General features: G+C 35.6%; 1 pseudogene; it reads left to right on the forward strand.

Moving 5' to 3' along the window:
- The first annotated feature begins 6,736 nt into the window (after positions 1-6,736).
- LOC110913953 lies at positions 6,737-8,892 on the forward strand (annotated as a pseudogene).
- The last annotated feature ends 400 nt before the right edge of the window (positions 8,893-9,292 follow it).

A 9,292-nucleotide genomic window follows, 5' to 3' on the forward strand; every position in this document is an offset into this window, starting at 1 on the left:
AAAAAGTCAGGAAAAATATGTTAAAAAAAGTATCAGCGTGTTCATTAAAAAATTAAACTAAAAAAAATCTTTGCTACACTCGTTATAGCAAAGAAAAAGAAAAATTTAAAAACATGTCTCAAAAAGTATTAACGTGTTCGTTAAAAAAACTATTTAGGGATAGAAAAGCAATTTAGTTAAAGTAAAAGAAAAACAATACAATAGTTAAACTACATGGATTGTAAATAAAAAAGTTTACACAAAATGAAGAAATAAAATAAAGGACAAAATAATTCATAAACTTGTAAAACATGCATTAGATGTTTTACAACACTATTCATCTTCTCTTTTTTTATATTATATACTAGGGGGAAAGCTCGTGCGATGCACGGCATGCATAATAGCTATTGTTTGTTCGTGGTAAGACGTCTGACACGGCTGGTGCATAACATGTAAGACAATACGCCTACAAAGGGGCGTGCTTAAACTTTATTAAACCATGGACCATAAGTTGTTTCCTTGGCAAAACTTGCCGGCCAAAAAGAAGTGAAAAAAGATGTCTTCCAAGAAAAAAAAACATAAAACAGAAAAAGAAAAAACGCATAAACTCTTGCACGCCTTCCTATCTTATTGGATAACACATAGACCAAACTTTTGCTAACGCATGCCAACGTCATCCCCAATCCCATCAACAAAAGATTGCTTGGGGTATTTATTCATCACAACTACAACCACAATGGTGTATAAAACCTCTTACATACCACATTTGAAAACTCAAGATAACCATTTTTGTTTCAGTTGTCTTATTACACAATATGTAAGCAGGAAGTAAAAGAAGTCCACCAAGCATATGCGTTTACTAATAGGCTTCCAGCATCCTTTCCCTTAACATGGCTTCTGTTTTCCTCACTTGCTTCACTGGCTCAATCACAAACAGACACATAAAGTAAAGAAGCCAGTTTGTGTAATGGGTCAAAACAAAACTCGGGTAAATATATGTAACTTTGGGCAGGTCATGTTAGTTTCATAACATACACCGTAGGAGTAAAACCCTATATAAGAACTAAGAACATAAGATATGATGTAGTGGCTGGTGGTCCCTTGTCACCTCTGTTAAATATTTCAACAACCCATCAACAGTTAAAATAAGCTGAAATAATAAAGACAAAAAAAGAATTACTTGCAAGACTCTTTAATAGCCAAAATAGAAGCTCCTTTTCTGTTGCCCAACTTTGATCGAAGCCCGAACCGCTCGTTGCGGCGGGTGCGCTTGTTTACATTTGCTCCCCTTTCTAGAAGAAGCCTTATTATATCTAAATTACCTTTCTTTCATTCTTATTTGATTTAGATGGTGGAAATTAGTTCACGCCCGTCCTCCCCTGGTTCGACCAGCCTTTACCTGTTTGCCCAACTTTGATCGAAGCCCGAACCGCTCCAAAATCTATCAAGAACGAACCCAACTTCACCTATGATGACTTTGATAGATGACCACGTCCCTGTGAGGTGACAGAATAATCGATAACAATATGATAATGTCATTAAATGCATTTTGAAAGGAAAACAATTGTACCTGGCACAAAGATTCACATTTTAGTTGTCATACCAGCAACAATGATACCCTAACAACACTTTTATTATAAAGGAAACAAAAATTAAACAGATTCAATGTTTAAATATATCAATTAAACACCACTCTATAAGCTTGAAGTGTGTTTTTACCACTTCTTTTGTAACAAGGCCAACATGATCGCCTTATAAGCTAACCACAAACCAATTGTCTTCCGTGCTGATGCATCCAATGTCAAAAAATGCCCTTGCGTGGCTGTAATTTGAAAACTAACATCAGAACTCAATTTTGATCCAAATACATATTCAAGTTTAAACACATTCCACAAATTGCAGACACACATACTCAATATATCAATCAATGAAAATATTTAACCTTTCAAAACCCTAGAACTCAATCACAGATCCTCTTGATCAGTCGTACTAACATTTAAGAATACATATTAGATGTGAGGAAGGTTACATGAATTCGATGAAGTCTCGGGTCATTAGCATCCACCCATGCCGCACCCAGTATCCATTCGTGCAACCCGAACCCATGAACTCGATCACTAATCGTTTTGATCAGTCGTACTAACAATTAAAAAAACAGATTAGATGTGAGGAAGGTTACCTGAATTCGATTGACTGAGTTTTCATGTGAACCACCGGTGCCCCCTAAGCCCTAATCACACACGCTTCAATTTTGGCATCCAAATATGAATTAAAACCCAGGGCAATGAGGGGATGTGGAAGGACCCTTCAATTTCGTCTGAACGGAGGCAGTAGATACATACCGCTCAAAAATCCCATGGTCGGAAACCTTGCCAATGATCACACCGCCGTCTAAATCATTGCTCCGACATCATCTTCGTGCTCGTGCCAAATCCCAATGATCGGAAAAATCATCGGTCGCCAGAGGTCTACGATCTCTCCCTTCTCTTTGTTCTCACTATTTCATGGCCTCCAAACGTAGATGGTTCAATTGCAGGAGGAAAAAGAAACGATTGAATTGCCTAGGAGTTAATTGTAGGGTTATTGTATGGATGAAATCCCTGAAACACCCTTAAGGTGTCTTAAAACTTTGGAAAAGGTGCAATTAAAAAGGCTTCATTTTTTTGTACATATTGTTGTAAAGTTTGTACGCCATGTAAAATTACAATTTTGTACGTCACTTTTCCTTTATATAGTATTATAGACATATGGTAAGGTTATTGTAAAAAAGACCAAAAGTGTGAGAAAGCTAAGAAAGAATCTCAGCCATTAGATCCAAATTAATTGAAAAGGGTAAATAAGTAATTTTATCATTAATTCAATTAATTAAAAACTTCTCATAACCGCCACCTTAATTATAGGAAGTATATAACACCATTCAACAAGTATATAACACCATTCAGTAAGTATATAACACCATTCAGCAAGAAATATAACACCATTCAGCAAGTATATAACACCATTCAGCATTCAGCAAGTATATAACACCATTCAGTAAGTATATAACACCATTCAGCAAGTATATAACACCATTCAGTAAGTATATAAACCATTCAACAAGTATATAACACCATTCAACAAGTATATAACACCATTCATTGACTAAACATCTGATCGAAACATATTTTTTTCTCTATATAAGTATAGCAAATCCCATGGTCGGAAACCTTGCCAATGATCACACCGCCGTCTAAATCATTGCTCCGACATCATCTTCGTGCTCGTGCCAAATCCCAATAATCGGAAAAATCATCGGTCGCCAAAGGTCTACGATCTCTCCCTTCTCTTTGTTCTCACTATTTCATGGCCTCCAAAAGTAGATGGTTCAATTACAGGAGGAAAAGAAACGATTGAATTGCCTAGGAGTTAATTGTAGGGTTATTGTATGGATGAAATCCCTGAAACACCCTTAAGGTGTCTTAAAACTTTGGAAAAGGTGCAATTAAAAAGGCTTCATTTTTTTGTACATATTGTTGTAAAGTTTGTACGCCATGTAAAATTACAATTTTGTACGTCACTTTTCCTTTATATAGTATTATAGACACATGGTAAGGTTATTGTAAAAAAAGACCAAAAGTGTGAGAAAGGTAAGAAAGAATCTCAGCCATTAGATCCAAATTAATTGAAAAGGATAAATAAGTAATTTTATCATTAATTCAATTAATTAAAAACTTCCCATAACCGCCACCTTAATTATAGGAAGTATATAACACCATCCAACAAGTATATAACACCATTCAGTAAGTATATAACACCATTCAGCAAGTATATAACACCATTCAACAAGTATATAACACCATTCAGCATTCAGCAAGTATATAACACCATTCAGTAAGTATATAACACCATTCAGCAAGTATATAACACCATTCAGTAAGTATATAAACCATTCAGCAAGTATATAACACCATTCAACAAGTATATAACACCATTCATTGACTAAACATCTGATCGAAACATATTTTTTTCTCTATATAAGTATAGCAATATGGTACTCATATTAAAGATAAAAAAATGCTCGTTATTATGGTGTAATTTTTTTTTAAAAAAAAGTTACGTATAAAAAGTTGTTGACGTTTAAAAAAGACGGGGGAAGTTACATGTGCATTACCTAATTTCTAGTGGGTTTAAAGGACTATATTGCCCCTAGATATTTTGAATCAGTCCAAATTAATGAAAATATTTTACAATTAGGTCCCTATTGATCTCAACCATTAGATCAAAACATCTAATGGCTGAGATTCTTTCTTACCCTTCTCACACTTTAGGTCTTTTTTACAGGATCCTCTACCTATAGATACAAATGTATTTAAGAGGCTCATAATGAAGGTTGTAAAAAAGTTAATATAACTAAATTTTTAAGTATATATATAGATAATTGTAAAAATTAAACACTTATGATTTTCTCACCAAGACAAACTAGTTTAATACTCGTCTGGTGGATGGGTTACGCTAACAGCGTAACAATGCCCACACGTGTCATCCACTCCACCAGTATCCATTTTTAGGGCATCCACACCGCTTACTACCACAAATCACCGTCGCTCTTTCCCAAACATGCGTCACCTACCAATATCGACCACCACCGCTTTGCCCCAAATCGATGTCGGCGGCATAACCACCGCCCATTCGAAAGCGCGTAGCTTTATCTGCTCATCAACCAAAACCCAAGTGATGTTTTCCGTTTGAAGTTAGGGCTCCAACACCTACGCTTGAATCTGATTTTCGTCTAAAATTAGTTCTATACCCGTCCGGTAGACATACATATTAATGGTATAATAAAATAAAAAATATATCATAATAAATACACAAGTTTATGATATAACCATAGTATTTATAACACATTAAAACCATAAATATTAAAGCAATAAGCCCACTCTTTAGGGAAAGACCAAATAGTGGTGATTACGTTTCGTGCCCTAGTTATTACTCATTTAAACTAACATTTTATAAACACGATTTATAATGAGCATAAAATGAGATTCAGATTCTATGTATGCAATGCAGCTGCATAGGTCATCATTAAGTCGCGTTTTGTAGAAAATAATGAACCTTTGATCAAAGATAACCAGCGCACCTGAGGGTAGAAAGGATGAGAAGAATCCTACATATGCTTCAAAAGTTGTAGAAATACTAGAGCCTGGTTACAATAAAACAATGTAAGTTATAAGACTAAATTCACTTGCAGCTATAAGTACTCTGTTTGACTCCTCACACACAACTTACGAATACGAAATTACCAAAATATACATTGAGATTACCTAATGAAGGCCCAGTAGGTTGGTAGAATGCAATTTGTCTCTTGAGATCACCATCTATAATGAATTAATGATGCTTCAGAAGATAGTTTTCTTGATCTTATGTTAGCCAAAAGTCGAATGAATTATAACTATGAGTAACATAATCCATTAATAGTTCAACAGAAAGTAGAAGCACCATTAATACATGTTATGTCATTAGTGACAAAACATTTTCCTTCAAATGAATAACTCACTGAAAGTTATAAAAAACGCGACCAAACATTTTACTTCAAATTAATGAACTTGATCTTGATCTACTCTTTAAATTGATTGGGCTTCTACAAACTCCTCAGTCCTGAGCCTCGAGTGCCAAGACATACCTGCCATTATCAAGCTTACATTGAAAGAGTTAGCTTCATATTACTTGTTTAATGCCAAATCATACAACGGGTAAATGGTCAGGCTATCAAAACAAAATTAACCATAACCAACAACTTGGTATTCCAATATAGTTTTAAGGAAATTTGAATAAAGTATATCAAATGAGTATAACGATACAACTTATGAACATGATGCAGCACGAGCTCCGTCAGCATGTCTATCCACAAGAACCATACCAGCTATTTTGAGTAGGTAGAGCGTCTCTTGACTGTTTCAAAATAGTATAACAATTCCATATCATTGATCAAATACCATGATAAAAGCATTGAAAGAGTAGTTAATAAAACCACGATGGGCACTCATAAACTATTAAAACTTAATGAACCACCCAATGAAAGTGAGTCGACAGGTTTGGTTCACTATTCCGTTTTGGTAGTTTAACAACTCGGTTGGCAGTTACATGGACGGGACTAAATTAAAGATAGAGAGGGCACTTTTAGTCAAGTTACATTAAAATCAGTTAAATGGACTATATTATATTGACAAACGGGTCAAGCAGTAAAATTAAAAAAAAATAACTAAATAAGAAACATGTCAAAATGATTAAAAGTCGCTTCAAGTATACTCAACTCAAGTGTTGATTCGAGAAAATCTGAACCAAGCCATTTTGACCCATTAGTAAACATATCCGGCCAACTCATTTTGCGAGAGGATAAGTATCTTAAAAGCACTTGCATTGGCAGCCTGTAGATTTGACATGCCTTGAAATGGTAACCTGTGTATGAGCTCCCACAATATAATTACAATAAGATTAAACTGCCATTTTGGTCCCTGAGGTTTGGTCACTTTTGCCACTTTAGTCAAACTCAAACCTTTTACATCTGGGTCCCTGTGGTTTCAGTTTTATTGCCATTTTGGTCCAAAGGGAAATCAGGTCATTAGAGTCTTATAAAATCCTGCTATCTTGTCCTTTTCCTCAGGGACAAAATGGTCATTTTTAATTAAATAAGATAGAGAGAGGAGGCACAACTACCCTCCATCGAAATTGTAAATGATATATACATATATAATATATATTTAACCAACGACGGTGAAAGATGAAGATGATGGGTGTAAACTGGTTTTCAAACGGAGATGTTATCGCCGTCACCCTATTCCCCTCTCTCCCGTTGTGGGGCTACGGAATCCGTTCTCTCACCTTCAAACTCTACATTTTCAGAGAAGACTCCGTCATCAATCTCATTTCATCGTCAATCTGGGTCGCTCTCGAGAACTCGCTTAACTACGCCCGAAACTACCTGGGCGAAATACTCAACCCGGGTGTAGAACGAGTATGTACCTCGACTCCGACGTCGTTTTGGTGGATGACATAGAGAAGCTTTGGAGCATCACTTTAAACAACAACCGAGTGATCGGAGCTCCGGAATACTGCCACGCAAACTTCACCAAATACTTCACACAGAGCTTCTGGTCCGACCCGGTATTATCTCAGGTATTCTCATCGAAAACCCCGTGTTATTTCAACACCGGTGTAATGGTAATGGATATGGTGAAATGGAGAGGCGGAAAGTACCGGCGGAGGATTGAGAACTAGATGGAACTTCAGAGGAAAAAGATGATTTACGAGCTGGGTTTGTTGCCTCCTTTCTGCTGGTGTTCGCCGGAAACATTGAGCCGATTGACCACCGGGTCAGACTGGATGAAGGGAGACCTTGTCCTTTGGATTATCTATGGCAACCGTACAATCTTTATCGTCGTAATCATCCCTTGGATTCCTAAAATATATTTGTTGTTTGTAATTTTTGGTGTGTACAGAAGAAAAATACATACGATTTCGGAGTTGTGTGTGTGAGAGAGAGAGAGAGAGAAAGAGAGAGTTAGGGGGGGGGGTGGTTGTTGTGACTAGTGGTAGTGGGCTGCAGTGATGGAGTGGTGGTGGTGGGGTGAGGTGAGTGGTGGCAGGTGTAGATCGAATTTTATTTTATTATTTTAACTAGGTTAAAACCCCGTGTATTACACGGGTTACATAAATATAATTTTATATAATAAATAATAAAAAGATATATTTTTAAAAAATTTCGTATATTGCATGTGTTGAATAAAATATAATGTCATATGTTAATACAAACAGTCATCAAGATTTATCTTTTAAAAATGAACTTTAATGTACTATTTACTTATTATAATATTTTACTTTGATAAATATGTATTCTTAACTAAATTTTTGTTTAAAATTATTATTATTATTATTATTATTATTATTATTATTATTTAATATGATCATAATAAAAATAAAATTTATATTCTAATCTAATTTTTTGTTTAAAATTATTATTATTATTATTTAATATGATCATGATAAAAACAAATGTTTATTTTTATATTTGTTTAAAATTGTTAGAGTAAATTTCACTTTTTTTTCCTTTATGTATTACCTGAATTTTGAAACGTGCCCTTTAAAAGTTTTAGTTTTAGTTTATGTCCTTAAATCACATGTCTTATATCACTTTAAGTCCTTTACACCAAACTGAATTAAATAATTCAGTTAGGGTTATTTAATGCAAGGGTATTATTGGTATTTCACCTTAGTTATTATGTTTTTAAAAATAAATCAACGCAATTAAAGTGGGACCAACTTTACAAAGTTTCAAGGCTTCATCTTTCCCACACCCCCATGTTTTCCGGTCATCTTCTCCGGCTCCGGTCATCTTCTCCGGTGGGCTCTTCATTTTCGGCAACAATATATTAAAGGACAGCCGGTAACTACGAAAGACTCGGTTGAAATCGATAAGTTGGATACAAATTACTGTTAACATGGCGTTTACAAAAGCTAGAAGGGGCCCTATAGTTCATTACACAGTGAGGATATTAGACAAGATCAACAGAAGTTATAGGAAGGCCCCTGCTGTTACACACACACATACCTCAAGATATATAAACTAACATATGTTTGTCAACATCTTAATTGAATGAAATAACATATTTGATCAGAGGAAGGTTGTAACACCCCCAAAATTTCACCTGCGGAAACCCCGCAAGGCGTGTTACGCATCAGAGTTCGAGCCACCAATCACATTGAACCAATGGTAAATACTTATATAAAACATGTCATTAATTACTGAGATAAAATGTCAACATGATATCAATTCCCAAAATGTTGTGTAGCGGAAGCATGTAATCGTTTAGCAATCGTTTCATAATAATAATCAAATCAATGTATTGTTTATAAGTGAATCCAAGAGTCTCGATCCATGACCACTCCCGCACTCCCAGATAGCAAGTCCATGTTCCAAGGTTAATGACCTACAAGCATGCAAACAAGTGTGTCAGACTATGCTGGTGAGTTCAAAGTGTTGCTTACGTGTTGTGTTACCAGATATATGTTAATGCGATTCAATGTTGTGTTACGATGTTGCTCATGTTAGTTACCCTAGGGACTACGCCCTTACGTAACCGAGGAGTGTGCCTCTTAGCAACCCACTATGTTGTTCACGCTAGTTACCCTAGGGAAAACGCCCTTACGTAACCGAGGAGTGTGCCTCTTAACAACCATAGTGAAACCCAGATAATTAGTTCACCCCCGTCCTTACGGCCCGGTGTGAGGTCTCCCACCTAATAGCGCTATCAACTAATTACCCCCATTGCCCTCCAGG

Source organism: Helianthus annuus, chromosome 15 (genome assembly GCF_002127325.2).
Source record: "Helianthus annuus cultivar XRQ/B chromosome 15, HanXRQr2.0-SUNRISE, whole genome shotgun sequence".
NCBI classification, from domain to species: domain Eukaryota; kingdom Viridiplantae; phylum Streptophyta; class Magnoliopsida; order Asterales; family Asteraceae; genus Helianthus; species Helianthus annuus.